Source organism: Brachyhypopomus gauderio, unplaced genomic scaffold (assembly GCF_052324685.1).
Source record: "Brachyhypopomus gauderio isolate BG-103 unplaced genomic scaffold, BGAUD_0.2 sc79, whole genome shotgun sequence".
Lineage (NCBI taxonomy): Eukaryota > Metazoa > Chordata > Actinopteri > Gymnotiformes > Hypopomidae > Brachyhypopomus > Brachyhypopomus gauderio.
Window position 1 is genome coordinate 702,284 of NW_027506900.1, and position 16,350 is coordinate 718,633.

Sequence of the window (16,350 nt, forward strand, 5' to 3'; positions counted from 1 at the left end):
AATCTTGGATTTTAGTTAGTTTTTTTTTTTTTTTTTTTTTTTTTTTTTTGCAAAAAAGCCATCAAACAAAACCAACCCCCCCAAAAATACACACATGAAATGTGCTTCTGCCATCTTGCTGGATCACCCACTTTCTCTCATGTGGCTGGAATTATTGACTGTGCCATGTTAGCGCCACCTAAGGGCTTTAAAGAAGACTTATTTAATACAAAACTCACATTCTATTCAGCTGCAGGCCATCTGTGACCACAGAGGTCTTTTCCTGAAGTGTTTTGGATGATATCCTAAGACAGTATTAGTTTAAACAGGAAATGATCCATGCTGGAATTTGCCAACATATTTCTTCCACCGAGCAACCATGGGTAGGGGCACTTTGTGGAAAGCAACTGTGACTAAATAAACTTTCTTAGCGTGACTAGCAGGCAAGGATGGAGGTGATACCAGAACACAGTGATATCTTTGTTAGTCTATGGAGGGGCTTTTGAACACAAATAATATTTGAAAAGTATGCGTGACAGATTCCAACAGTGCGAAACCAAAACTATTACAGCATACACAGTAAATTCTATTAGCGGTCATTACTTAAATATATTTAGTAAAATGTTATTTGATTATCAGCAAATTTCAGTTCTTTCTAGTTGTCTTTCAGTTCCAGTTAATTGCAGGATGAAAAAAACGTTTTTGAATGCAGTTGTGTACAGCAGTGTACACCCTTGTACCTTACCTGATTTCTAGAGCTTGGTGCAGGGACTCTGTGGTCCAACTCTGTGGTCTGATTATGTGTACTGGATAACCGCACCCGTGCCACTTCTTTGGAAGATGATGGTATGCACATCGTCCGCATGCCCACATGTAGCTTGCCGAAGTCTCTAGAGACACATTACCTGTAAAAACAATTGTCCTATTGTGTATGGCTGAGCGTTTGGTTGTGACATTATCTAGAATCATAGTAGTTAAGTACTGTGAAACTCCTACAATTGTGCCCTTCGGATTGTGTTATCATAGGCACGTGTCTCCTTTTGACGTTGTGGTATGTCAGTTTTCCCTAAGTTGTCATAAATGTTCTGCGTTCCAGCAGCTACATCCTTGAGGTGTCCTGTTTCTGAGTTCATGGCAATAAGCAAACAGATTTGGCATTCCTGCAGGCGGTTCATGCGTACCTGTAACATTCTCCAACATGTGGTGTGTCAGTGGAACTGTGCTCCATCTCCGAGAGAGAGCTTGACAGAGCCAACAAGGCCCTCCAAAGTTAGTTTTGAAGTATAGTTGATGCACAGGTTACATTACCCTGGCAATGTAAGATTGCTCTGTGAACGTCAATGGGAGTATGTGTGACCATGGTGAAGTCTACTTATTGTTCTTCTACATATATCTAGGGTCTTTTTTTATCATCTGTGTATTTCAGAGTGTCTACTGTTGTGTCCTGCTGCCTGTTGGAAGCTCATTAATTTTTTTTTTGTTTGTGGAGTGATTTCTTACATGCTATTCACCATATATACATACACATGCACATTCATACCGATCATCCGATCATTCCCCCTTATTGACACGTGTCAATATTTCGTACAGAGAACCCTTTCCGGTCTGCTGTGGGAGAATCATTGTCAGTACATTTAATGTCAGTACATTTTATTTAAACACATGGTGTTTGTCGGCTGCCTCGTCTGCACTCTCATTTCCTAGAGAGACAGAATCCTTGTTGTTAGCTTGTATTCCACATTTACACAGTGCTATTTGTTTCAGGAGGAGGAGCATCAAGAAGTTCAGCTGTTAATTTGTGATGTGTAATCATCCTGTGACATTTTGCATGCTCAGTCGGAGCAACCAGTTCATCTGCCTGTGCAGAAGTCATGCAACCTTGTTCTCATCTGCTGTTTGCATAAATGGGAGATCTGGGTTTGGTAAACCCAATGTGGGAGTTTGCTGTAATGCTCTCTTTAGCTGTTCGAAGGCCTTTTCTGCTTCTCATGTCCAACTAAGTGCACTGTAGGCTGATAAGCCCCTCCCATGAGCTATTGTGCTCAGCAGGGCCTTGAGACATGCATGGTCACAGATAAGTGCGACGCAATAGGAGCACATTCCTAAAATATAATGAATCGCAATTTGGTCCTGGGCCTGTGTGTTGACTTTTGAATTTTTTTTATTTGAAATAAAAATCATTTTCAGGGGTAGAGTGATGACCCAGGAATTTGTGCTTTTGTGCTTTTTGGTTGCTAAATGCTTTAACAACTTAATCATGTTGCATTGACACTGGCCTCATATGGCAAACAAATTAAACATTACTGCACTCAGGCTTAATTCCAATGACTTGTTGTATATGGTTTGACATTAACAAATATAAATAGGAGTATAAAGTCGACCATTGAACTCAAACATAAACCAAAACTAAGAATTTGGATGTACTGGTACAAAACTTTCATTAATCACACCAACAACCAAAAATCATTTACTCTCAGATTGAACCTTGGAAAAAAATCAGTGATCAGGCATCTATGTTGCTCTTAACATCACTTAACTATATTTTTAAATCAATCTCCATAATTTCAGTCCACCGTGCCCTTTTTCCATTTTCCATTGTGCACTTCAGTGGGTACATAGGTTTACAAGGCCTGCAAACAAAAAAAAATCTCACAGGTTCACATCCTTTGATAAGGCTCATCTCACATTTGCCTTTTGACCACCTCACCTCTAGCACTTGCTCCAAGTCCACACACACACACCCACTCATACACATTATTTTGGATACTGGAATGTTGGTGGCTCGCCAACATTTCTACCCCCCCTTCTCACTCTGACTACCCAGTTCAGAGCTTTTCGGTAGATGCCCTGTAATTGGCTGTACTCAATATCATACCGCCCATTCTTCCAGTCATCCACATCCAGCATTCGCATTAGCCACGGCTCCAAACTCTGCCACTCCCAACCTGTGGGTTTGGCCAACAAGACATGCACAGTACTGTTCACCATTTGAAACACACTCTGTAGTAACAGGTGTTAGCGAAAGCATTTCTTCATTGCCAAGCACAGGAAAAACTTGTGTCCTACCTGACCCTTCCGGACCTTCACCAGCCGACTCCTCCTCCCGTCAGTCATCCTCCTCCCACTGGTTTCCCTGTTTGTTGTGCTTGGTCTTCTTCTGCAGGCATTCTCGTGCCCAGTGTCCACTTTCCCCACAGACAAAACTTGCATCGTCCTCATTGTCCTTCTGGCTTTTTCCTTTCTCACAGCCTTTTCCCCTGTTCTTCTTTCATCGCTTTTTCCAGTCTGTGCGATTGTCTCGACTCACTGTTTCATGACTTGCCATCATCTGAGCCATTTTCAGGTGCCTGACTTGTTTCGTCAACCTTTGTAACTGTTAATGTCCATGTTGTGTAGTCCAGTGTTGGTCTGCTTTGTCCTGCTGCCTCCGTCTCTGGACATGTGACACGTCCAGGTGTTGTTGTTGTTGTTGGGGCAGTCGTTCAGTCTGGGTGGCACGGCGGTGGAGGCTGCGCATGGCAGGGGAGCATCCAGTCTGGGCTTGTAGCCTGCACTGCAGCCTACGCAATCTGTGCTCCGCTGTGCGCTGCCTCTGGGCTGGCCCACTGTGTCGAAGTTTCAGGAAGCAGTGGTGTTGGGGTCCCCATGATGCATGATGTCGTTGATCTGACTTCCATCCCACATGGCGGTGCTGAAGTCTTGAGAGGTGCTGGTGGTGAGGGTTGAAAGTAGCCTGTGTTACTGTCGTCGCTGCAGTCTGGGGTAAGCGTTGATTCTATCTGTGCCAGTGTATTGTTGACGGGTCGGGACCGTCTGGGACGTTCGTCCAGGTCTGGATCTGTAAGACACTCAGAAAACTGGAGAGTTCCCTAGCCTCCCCCTCCATTTTTAACAGTGACTTGTATGACTGTTTCCTTACCTCTGCCTCCCACATCTCAAATGCTTCCCATTTAACCCTATAGCCCTTAGTCAGCTTTTTCTCTAAGTCTAATTTGAACTCAGCTATTTGGATTGTACTGAAACTTCCACCATCTGGGAAACCGCAACATGAAACCCATGTTTGAAATTGACTCAGGCTCTCACCACTCTCCCTGGTCCGTTACTGTTACTAGATAGACTAGACCGTTACTAGATATAGTTTCGTGACGTCTGCGCCCAAAATCCCTGGCCAAAGGGGTGACACTCCTCATCACACAATTACACCACTGTGTAACCACATGCAGCTACAAGAGGAGTTGATCACCCGGCAATCTCGAGAAGAGACTTCTCTGTTACAAAAGTAAGCTCCCCCCCCCCCCCCCCCCCCCCAGAGCTGTCCCCCTCTCACAGACAATATTACTATGCTGCATTAGGTACTTCCTCCACACATCAAAAAATAACTTGTGGCATCCCCAAAGGATCCATTCTTGGGCCTTTACTGTTAAACCTATATATGCTTCCAAATATCATTAACAAAAATGGTATTAGTTATCATTAATATGCAGATGACACTCAACTTTACATTTCTGTTGATCCTAAAGCCCTAAAATCCATTTAGCTCACTCTGAGTGCATAGATGATATACAGTGAGAAGACAGAGGTTCTTGTTCTTGGTAGTGAACACAAAGGAATAATGTTCAGACTTATTTAAATCAAATAAATCTGAAGGCCAAACAACTTGGGCGTCACTTTTGATAATGAGCTCAGCTTTAAATCACACATCATGACTACATGCAAGACAGCTTGTTTTCACCTTTGAAACATCGCTAAGGTCCAAGATATGCTCTCTCCAGCTGAAAGTGAAAAACTTGTCCATGCATTTATCACATCAAGGCTAGATTATTGTAACGCTGTTCTATCTGCTCTTCCAAAGAGCTCAATTTCTCACCTACAGCAAGTTCAGAATGCTGCTGCAAGCGTTCTGACCCACAGGAGAAAGAGAGATCATATTACACCCGCACTCCACTCACTGCACTGGTTACCTGTCAGTTTTAGAATTTTAAGGTTCTGGTGATGGTTTTTAAATGTCTTCATGGCCTTGCTCCTCTTTACCTCAGTGAAATGATGGTTAGATATGTTCCTGTCAGGTCTCTCAGGTCTTCAAACAGTACTCTACTGGTGATTCCTAAAAGCTGATTAAAGATTGGTGAGGGTGCTTTCAGCCACTATGGCCCAAAGCTCTGGAACTGTCCTCCTGAGAAGCTCAGAGGCATTTCATCCCTGTACAGCTTCAAGAAGAGTATCAAAACCTTACTGTTTAGATCTGCGTTTAGTTAAGAAACTCTAATGGTAAATTATTTTATAACTTTATCACATTCTTCTTCTTCTTTTGGCAATTCCCGTTTGGGGTCACCACAGCGGATCAAACCCCTCCATCTGGCCCTGTCCTGAGTGTCCTCCACTGACACACCAGCCACTCTCATATCTTCTACCACTGCATCCATAAACCTCCTCTTAGGTCTACTGCTCCTCCTCTTGTCTGGAAGTTATATCCTCAAGACCCTCCTACCAATATACCTCTCCTCCCTCCTCTGTACATGTCCAAACCATCTCAATCTCGCTTCTCTAACTTTATCTCCAAAACATGCTACATGTGCTGATCCTCTAATAAACTCATTTCTGATCCTATCCTTCCTCGTCACTCCAAATGGGAATCTCAACATCTTCATCTCAGACACCTCCATCTCCCTCACCTGTCTCTTTGTTAGTGCCACTGTCTCCAGTCCATACAACATAGCAGGTCTCACTACTGTCCTATAGATATTTCCTTTCATTCTAGCCAACACCCTTCTATCACAAATCATCCCAGACACTTTATACCATCCACACCACCCTGCCTGCACTCTCTTCTTTACCTCTCTTTCACTTCCTCCATTACTTTGTACCCTTGACCCTAAGTAGGTAAACTCGTCAACCTACTCGTCACAGAGGCTGAAGGGCTAGCTTCCTCCTCGCTCTAGCTGTTGTGCGCAGAGGGGGGCAAACAAACAGACGAAGGGGGGCTGACGTCTTTGCCCTCCTCACCGTAATACTCGGTGGGGGCCTAGTACTCCTCTCCGGACTCTAGCAGCCTGGAAAAACGCCTCAGCATTCCTCTCCTTTTTGTCCTCTCGGGCAAATGCAGGGGAAGACACATGACGGCGTTTGGCCTTCTTCCCTCTTCTTGGCCCGAGAAACATACCCTGGCATTTGTCGGCTCATCTTTCTGTGATGGTTGGAGGAGGCAGGCACGACAAATACACTTTAATAACAAAAAAAAAAAAACTGAGGAGTCCAGCACGAGTAGCGCACAGCACTCTTTACATGTTCAGCACATACACTCACAGGCACAAACTTTAGACAAAGATGAGCACGAGACATTGCGCAAACGCACATTAAATAGACGAACTACACAATCCCCAGTGATCACAAAACAAGGCACAGGTGATAACAATGAACATGCTCACAAACAACCCACACCCAATGAACTACAAACATGGACATAACTGGACGCAGACGACATAACACGCCTACAAGGAGGGGTCCGAAGCTGTTTCATGACACCATCTTATTATTTTAATAACTTTTTCATTTTATTACAATATTTTATTATGTTTCCTTTTTATCTAATTTCTTTTTATTTTATTATTTTATCTTTGCTTCCTTTTAATATTTTTTTTATTTATTCTGTAAAGCACTTTGAGTTGCATGTATGTATGTGTGAAAGGTGCTACAGAGTGCTTAATTTGTAAATCAAACGATGCCGGAACGCAAACAGTGGCATGAGACAAGGGGTCACTGAGGCCAACAATGTCACCGGATCGCACACAACGCAACACTTGTTGCGCACAAATGTCAAAATAACAAGCCAATTCATTTACATAAATTACTTTTAAAAGATTTAAATGTGTTTTATAAGTGTTTTAAGTGCAGAATCTTACCCTATTAGTTGTTTATAGCTTGGGACTCAACCACACTCGCACCTGCCCCAATAACATCTCCACTGCTGCTGCCTTCATTTGCTTCAAGTCTCGGTTGTTTAGTAGTACAATCAGATGCTTTTTTTTGTAAAAAAGGAAAGCAAGTTTGACCGTCTTTTCAACACATTGATCGCTGTTATTTTGACAAATTGGTGCCTTTGTCTGATATCTACTGTAATGTTTGCGAGGGACAGGTGTGACGCAAATTGCAAGTTTAGGGAGGGTTTAATAAAGATAACAGAAACCACCAATCAACTACCAGACAATCGTCTTTTAGGGGGAACACTTAAGGAGAACAACATTACAAAAGAGCAAGACAGAGCAGAATATAAACACTACGTAAGTACACAGAATCTAGGAAGAATACAAGAACTAAGAGACTGAACACAGCGCATACACGTAACTAGGAGGCTAACTAAATGCAGGGGAGAGGACAACTAAAACGGGTAAGCTAAACAACTGAGAAACATGAACACATACAAACCCAACAACCAACAAACCATATACACAAGATAAGCAATGTGAACTGGGCGACAAGATACCAAACAAAGGCATAATCGGAGGACCAACAGACAACGGGAAACTATACAACGAACACACAACCGTAAAACACAGGGATGTAAATACACAGCGAGGACAAAGAGAGAAACTGAACGAGAGCAAATAGGAAAGGACTAGGAGGAAGCAGGACAGGGAATGGACGAGGGACTCACGCACAAGGAATGACCGACACCGGGGTAAAACACGAGGGGGTTTTTATACACGGAAACACGATGGTGGAACAAGACTCAGGTGTACGAGACTGACGACGGGGGCGTGACAGACAGAGGGAGGAACGAATGTGAGCGGGGAGCTAGGCGGGACCAGGGAGGAGGGAGGGGCTGGATGTGACATAACCCCCCCTCAAGGCGTGCAACTCCGGGGCACGCCAACCAGGGAGGGCAGGACAGACGCTGGGGACAGAGACACCACGACACAGAGGAAGACGAGCGGGTGAGACTGGGGCAGGGACAACAGACATGGGGCAGGACGGATACAACAGCCCGGACTCAGGACGTACGGGAGGACCAGGGCAAGGAATGGGCGGTGACGTGGGAACGGGGCCAGACGGAATAGAACGGGGAGCTGGCACAGGGGGTGGAGCTAAGGGGGCCGGACAAGACGGGGTCAAGGGAACAGGACTGGACACTCGGGAAGACTGGGACACAGAGACAGGGACGGGAACAAAATGGGTGATGATTTGGGGAACAGAGACAGGAACAGGGACATGGAGGACACTACCACGAATGGACACAGGGACAGGTACGCGGACGCGGACAGAGACGCACACAGGAACAGGGACCAATAAGAAGCCAGGGAGGGGACAGGGCAAAAAAGGGAACACAGGTAAGTGTAAAACAGGGTTAACAGGAGGGTCAATGTCCGGACAGTTCAGCATGTAACCAGCTCCAGGCCCACAGGCGGGCAAGGCAGTCTCTGTGGGGGCTGGCGTGGGCTGAGGAGGGTACTGGGGAACCGGCGGAGCCGGAGGAGTGTCCAGGGGAGCCGGGGAAGGGTCCAGGGGTACCGGCAGGTCCGGCTGAGGAACAGCGGAGACCGGGGAGGCCAGCGGAGGGGCCGCAGGGACCTGTCGACAGGCAGCGGGAACGAGACTGACGACGGGGGCGTGACAGACAGAGGGAGGAACGAATGGGAGCGGGGAGCTAGGCGGGACCAGGGAGGAGGGAGGGGCTGGACGTGACATCTACGCAACACAAAATATTTCCCACCCATTTCTATTTTTTTTTTGTAAAATGTAATAAATTATTTTATTTTTTTAATTAATGACCCACATAAACAGTAAAACTGATTTGCAATTTATTTGTGTTGTTTTATTATATTATATTTTATATTTTATTATTATATTTTTGTGTAATAATAAAAATGCCCATGACTGTAACGTTCTGCACGAGGCAGAACAGGGAGGAAGACACAAATGCTGAGAAGAGCGAGATTTATTAATGGGAATTCCAAAAACAGTCGAAGTCACACACGATGTCACAAAACAACAACAACAACAGCCGCTTTGGATGGAGGCGACCGGTAGGGGGCCGCCTCACCGTGACAGACCCCCCTCCCGGGGCCCCTCATCGCAAGGTGGACTCCTCCACCCAACCCAGGAGAGCCAGAGACTGAGGCCCAGAGCACCCCCGACGCGGGCTGGGGAGCAGCCTTAAGGGCCTCCTGGTCACCCCGGGCAGGAGGGAGGATCTCCCTCCTCAGCAGGAGCTTCTCAGACCGGAGCCCCATGGTCCCCAAACATCCAGGGGCCCCAGCCCTCTAGGGAGGGGCTCTTCATGACCAGGCTCCGGTCACCCCACAACACAAGGGGGCTCCTGCCAGGTGGAGATCCCCACAAGGTCCAGGAACACCACCAAGGAGAAGCACCTGCACAGAAATCACCCACTCACACACACACAAACACCAAACATAAACGCGCCCTACCCTATTCAGGGCCTCCCTCGGGAGCGACGCCCTCCGTGCCACACCCCGGTCACCCCCCAAACACACATTTACGGGGAGGAGCATGCATGGAATTACATGTAAACAGTTGACAACACACTAGGACAAAACACACGCAAAGACTAGACAAACAAAATGGTGTACAAACAACGAACGGAACGGGACCCACACGTGCGCGCTCGGTAAGACAGCGCTCTGGGCTGGGGGGCCGGGGCTGCCGACCTGGGATGTTTGTGTGTTTGTCCTGGCGGGCGGTGGGGAGGGTCCTTGGATGGCGCTGCCTCTGGGCTCTGGGGTGCGGGGGGAGCGGGTGCTGGCCCCAAGGGGGGTGGCTGGCCTCCCCTGCGGGGCCGGGTGGCAGGACCCGGTGCCTGGGGCCACCCGACCCCGTGTTGGGGCCCTGCCCGCACGGGGTGGCCTGTGCCACTGCGGGCGCACCGCTGGGGGGGGTGGGTCGGTCGTACTTGTCGGGTCTGGGCCTTGGGGCTCTGAGGTGCCTGGCTGGTGGGGGTGGGGCGGTGGCTGTCAGGGGTATCTGGGGCGGGCCGGGGGCGCGGGGTTCCGGGCTCAGACCAGCTTGTCTTCATTCCTGTGGATGTCTGCTGTCGTTTGATGTGCGATTGGTATGGCTGTGGGTGCTTACATACAGCGGGTAAAATAAGTATTGAACACGTCACCATTTTTCTCAGTAAATATATTACTAGAGGTGCTAATGAAATGAAATTTTCACCAGATGTCGGTAACAACCCAAGTGATCCATACATACAAAGAAATCAAACCATAAATGTCCAGAAATGACGTTATTTGTAATAATGTGAAATGACACAGGGAAAAAGTATTGAACACATGAAGAAAGGGAGGTGTAAAGAGGCATGGAAAGCCAAGACACCAGCTGAACTCTCTCAGTAATTAGAAAGCAAGCCTGCCCCTTGTCAGTGCAAATTAATATCAGCTGGTTCAGTCCCAAATGATGGCCAGCTATCACACAAGAAACATCTGATGATGGGTAAAAGTAAAGAGCTCTCTCAAGACCTTCGCAACCCTATTGTTGCAAAGCATAATGATGGCATTGGTTACAGAAGAATTTCTAAATTTCTGAATGTTCCAGTGAGCACTGTTGGGGCCATAATTCGGAAGTGGAAAGAACATCATTTCACCATAAACCGACCACGACCAGGTGCTCCTCGCAAGATTTCTGACAGAGGAGTGAAAAGAATTATCAGAAGAGTTGTTCAAGAGCCAAGGACCACTTGTGGAGAGCTTCAGAAAGACCTGGAATTAGCAGGTACGAGTGTTTCAAAGAAAACAATAAGTAATGCACTCAACCGCCATGGCCTATATGCACGCTCACCACGCAAGACTCCATTGCTGAAGAAAAGGCATGTTGAAGCTCATTTAAAGTTTGCTGCACAACATTTAGACAAGCCTGTGAAGTACTGGGAGAATACAGTCTGGTCAGATGAAACCAAAATAGAACTGTTTGGATGCCATAATACACATCATGTTTGGAGGTTAAATGGCACTGCACATCACCCCAAGAACACCATACCAACAGTGAAGTTTGGAGGTGGGAACATCATGGCATGGGGCTGTTTTTCAGCATATGGTACTGGCAAACTTCAAATAATTGAAGGAAGGATGAATGGAAAAATGTACAGAGACATTCTTGAGAAAAATCTGCTTCTGTCTACCAGGATGATGAAGATGAAACGTGGCTGGACATTTCAGCAAGACAATGACCCCAAACACACAGCCAAGGAAACTCTCAATTGGTTTCAGAGAAAGAAAATAATGCTGCTGGAATGGCCCAGCCAATCGCCTGACTTGAACCCAATAGAAAATCTATGGAAAGAACTAAAGATCAGAGTTCATAGAAGAGGCCCACGAAACCTTCAAGATTTGAAGACTGTTTGTGTGGAAGAATGGGCCAAAATCACACCTGAGCAATGCATGCGACTAATTTCTCCAAACAGGAGGCGTCTTGAAGCTGTCATTGCCAACAAAGGCTTTTGTACAAAGTATTAGATACATTTCAGTAAGCGTGTTCAATACTTTTTCCCTGTGTCATTTCACATTATTACAAATAACGTCATTTCTGGACATTTATGGTTTGATTTCTTTGTATGTATGGATCACTTGGGTTGTTACCAACATCTGGTGAAAATTTCATTTCATTAGCACCTCTAGTAATATATTTACTGAGAAAAATGGTGACGTGTTCAATACTTATTTTACCCGCTGTAGGTGTGTTGTATATATGGGACAAGGTGTGTGGGTGTATATGTGAGTGGAGATATATATAAGAGATGAATGTGTGTGGGTGTATACGTATGCGAAAGAGAATACGTGTTTAGGTGTATGTAGATGTCCAGACCGTCTGTTCTCTGTGGTGGGGGCGGTGGGGATCTGGGCTTGGATGCGGTGACGGAGGGAGCTGCCCACCCGGTCTCCCCGGGTCGACCGCTCCCTGCCTCGAGTCAGTGGGGCAGTGAAGCTCGGTGCTCAATGAGCCAGCTAGCTGGCTCTCCTCTTCCAGAGGACCATTTCCTCTAGACCTACGCATTACAACCCACCCACCCCCCACACATATACACGCACGCACGCACACACACAGTCCTTGTACATTTAGGATCCTGGGGGGCAGGCGTGTAACCAGAGGTTGACGAGGTGGGCCTGCTGCCATGGTTCACCCGTCTCCTCACCACTGTCTGTCCCTCAGTTTTTACTGCACCTTAGACATTGAGGGCCTTTGAGGGGACGGTGTGGACAAACGCTGGCCAGTGACCCGGGGCTTTGTCCACGTTGGTCCCAACACCTGTCCCCTCAATTTTAACAGCACCATAGTATCACACACTACCACACATACATATACACCAACACCTACACACAACACAGCACTGGGGGTGGAGGGGTGGGAAGGCCTTCCTTCACCCGTTTCCGGCTCCCTGCCAGGGCGGGGGTGGGTCGCAGGCGCGGGGCCGGGCTGGTGGCGTCCTGGAACCGATCCTTGCTAGTCCAGCCATTTGCCCCCGCCGCGGAGGGTGTGTTGGTTTGGAGGTATGTGTGTCTTTGTATTATTTTTTATACAGGTAGGTGAATGAGTACATGTTGGGGGGAATATATGGGTTTGTGTGTATATATTGGGGTGTGGGCACATTTGGGGGTAGGCCCATGTGCGTAAGAGTGTATATGGGTGTGGTCGGATGTGTGGAGGAAGTCATGTTGGGATGAATGTGCATGTGCGTGTAGGTGTATATGTGTGAGGGTCTACGTGTGAAGGTGAGTTTGGGGGTGTGTGCATGGTAGGGGTGTATATAAGGTGTATAGGGGCAAATGCATATATGAGTTGAGTGTATGAGTGAGGATGGCTGGTTCTGGGTCGGGGGTTAGTCGTGCCCGGTCCGCTTCCGGCTGCTCCCCTGTGGTTACTGTTCCGCTCCAGAGGGGGGCGCCTTGGGGTTCTGGGGCCCGGCCTGGTGCTCCAGCGTGGGGGCGGTTGTGGTCCGGGGTGGCTCGGGGCTCCTCGGCGGGAGGGGGGCCCTGCCGGGTGGTGGGTGGTTTTCTAGGGTGCGTGGCGCTGGGGCTTTGCTGCCTGGCCCACGGCAGGGGGGGGGGGGGGGCATCCTGGGGGAGGCTCTGGTTCCCCTGGACCTGCACTCCTTGGCTGTGGGGGCGCTGTCCGGGGTTCTCACTCTCCCGCCTGTGGGGGCGGGCATGCGAGGGTCACTGGGAAGTGCTGCCCTGGGGCTCCACAGCTCCTGGGGGGGCCGAGGGCGGGTGGGATTCCCGGGTCTTTCTCTGCCTACCTCTGGCCTCTGGGGGAATGTTGTGGCAGCTTTCTACCCTTGCTGGTAAGTACATTCCGTACATTTATCCTATGTTGCACAACTAGGTTACACATAAACACACACTCTTTCTGCTTTACTTTACTTTGCTGTGGTCATTCGAGCTGGTTGGTTTTTTTTTTTCTTTTTCTTTATATATAATAATTATTATTATTATTTATTTATTTATTTTTCCCCTCCCCTTCTGTCTTTTCCCTTATTATTCTTTCTCTCCTCCTCTTGTCTTGGTCCACCTAACCCCAATAATTATCACTTTGCATATTGTTATATTTGTTATAATTATCATTTGAACTGTACATAAAAACAAAGTTGTCCTCCAAAGATGAGGGGGTGGAGGTGGGCCATTTAATAAAAATAAAAAAAAATACAGTGACGCGCCGCTCAGGTTCGCAGTCGCTCCCCCACATTAAACACAAGACGACGGGAGCGAGGCGACGGTGACGAGCGGTACCCACGTCACAAATGAAACACAGACGAGCGACGCACACTGACCAACGTTACCATTCATACGTACACACTAACACCACACAAGACGAAGAGCTTACCCAGGGAGACTGCCCTGGTCCTCGCCGTGCCACAAACACACAACACGAGCACGGCGGAGCTCTTCCAACAAACAAACGACAAACACGAAGAGTTTTCCCAGGGCAGACAGCCCTGGTCCTCGCCGTGCCACAAACACCACACAAAAGCACGGCGGAACTCTTCACAAAACACCACGCAGACAAACACTTACCACGAGACATGACCATGAACGAAGGAGAAAGTAAAAGAGACTGGGGGCTTCCGAAAGGTGGCTGGTCATTCTGTGACGGGCGGGGTGAGCAACTAAAAAGGAAGCGATCACGCCAAGTCTCAGGGAAAAAGGATGGTTTAATAGAAAGTGTGTAAACCAAAACCCGTGCAATATCTCCAAATTAAGGATATAATGACCAGCGGTCAACTGGTACAGAGACAAGACATATATAGGCAAACAAACGACCCTCAGGTGAGACGGATCACAGGCTCCGCCCACCTGAGGGACGCACACGACGTCACAAAACAACAACAACAACAGCCGCTGTGGATGGAAGCGACCGGTAGGGGGCCGCCTCACCGTGACAATAGTAATAATTATTATTATTATTAGATAAGAAAAAGCACATTTTGCTCTGCAACATGCTTCATCTCCCTGCTAAACATTATGTCGATAAAACAACAGACAAAATGTCTTAAAATATCTGCTGCTCTGTAATCTTTAATTGTGGATAGTATTTCAGAGCATTGTATTTTAAATGCAACAATGAGGCTTATTTAAATATTGTTTAAAGAGTAGTCAAAGTATTGACTACTAGTAGTCAGTAGTAGTAGTAGTAGTAGTAGTATTACTACTACTAGTAGTAGTAAAGTATTGTTTAAATTACTTGTATTAGGTTCATATTGAGTATAACCCCAATTTGCTCTCATAATGGGACAAACAGTGGATTACAGACAATCCTTTCCGTTCCAAATGTGCCCTACTGAATTCAGATCTGATGATTGAGTAGGTTATGGCACCAATTTGAGATGACTTGGAATTTGTGACATGGCATGTTATTATATGGAAATAAGATGGGTACACAGTAACAACACACAGAGTGTGTGTGTGTGTGTGTGGTGTACTTTAGTAAGATGTGTAGAGATATTAAACTTTGTAGTGAAGTACACATTTAAAAAAAAACCTTTTCGAAGGACCTGTCCAAAATGTCCTCCTGTTGTACCCTGCCAGCCTCAATTGATGATGCAAAGCAGCATGGTGCAGAAGTATTCATGATTCATCAGACCAACCAACATGTTTGCAATCTTCAACAGTCAAGTTTTGGTAAGCGAGTGCCCAATATGGTTTCAGATTGAAAACATTTCAGAGTAGCTACAGGGGGAAATATTTTCATAGGCACTCCTTGCTTCATGATACTCTGTCATACCATTTATGTAGTCATTTTCAAGTCCTGCTTTGCATGCTTTCTGCCTTTGGTCTTGTCTCAAGAAAGTTTAAGTTCAGCACACCTCAGATTGGATGACTGACCAGTCATGAACATTCCACATCATCAGTCAAGACAAGTACTACAGTTGCAGTGGCAATCATACATGCCTGTGGTATCATGCATCACTAATGAGCAAATTTACTTTTGTTAACAGTTCCTGATTTTCCACACAGCTAGTTTGATATTAATATCTTCTATAAATGCAGCTTTGTTCTACAACTCTTCCAGCATTTTTGAATCTTTTTTTAAACAAGTTGGTACCGGTTCTCTGTGCTTTTCCATCTGCTTCTTGGGGTCCTCTGAGGTAATGCTATGGGGTTGTTCTAATTGTAATGTTCTAATTATAATGTACTCTACATTTATACCTTGACAGTATTCTTGTTCCAATCACCAATTGTATTTGATTGAAAGCAAAGACTGAAATATATATCTCAAATATTTATATTTCCTGTCACGCTGTGGGGGGGGGGGGGGGGCGCTCCCGGTTACAGCAGCAGCTGTCCTGTTTTGGTCACGTGATGTTCGTCCCTCAGGTGGGCGGGACCCATGATCCGTCTCACCTGAGGGTCGTTTGTTCGTCTATATATGTCTTGTCTTTGTAACGTAGCTTGCGCCACGGAGCGAGGAGACAGACACAAACGCTGAGAGGAGCGAGATTTACTGCAGGGCATTCCATAATCATCATCACTAAGCCAGTGCGGGTCGATAGCGGGAGGGCAGTCCGAATAACACGCAAAGACAGGCATAATAGACACAAGGAAACACAACCAGGCAGGGAGACACAGAGAACCAAAATCCAACGGACGAAACACAAAACCACGGGAATCAGGTACACGAACCAACAGCATGAAACATACAATGAATAAAAAATACTCGACAAGGGACAAGGGAGATTCAGGGGCTTTTATACACAGAACTAAACTAGGGACAGGTGATGACAATGACACAGGGGCATGGTAACAAACGAGCAATCATCAAAACCAACGAGCAGGGTGGGACAAACAGGCAGGGAACACGGACATGAGGGAACCCAGAGTGACAGCTACGAGAGGGGGCGTTGCCCTACGTGACAGAACCCCCCCT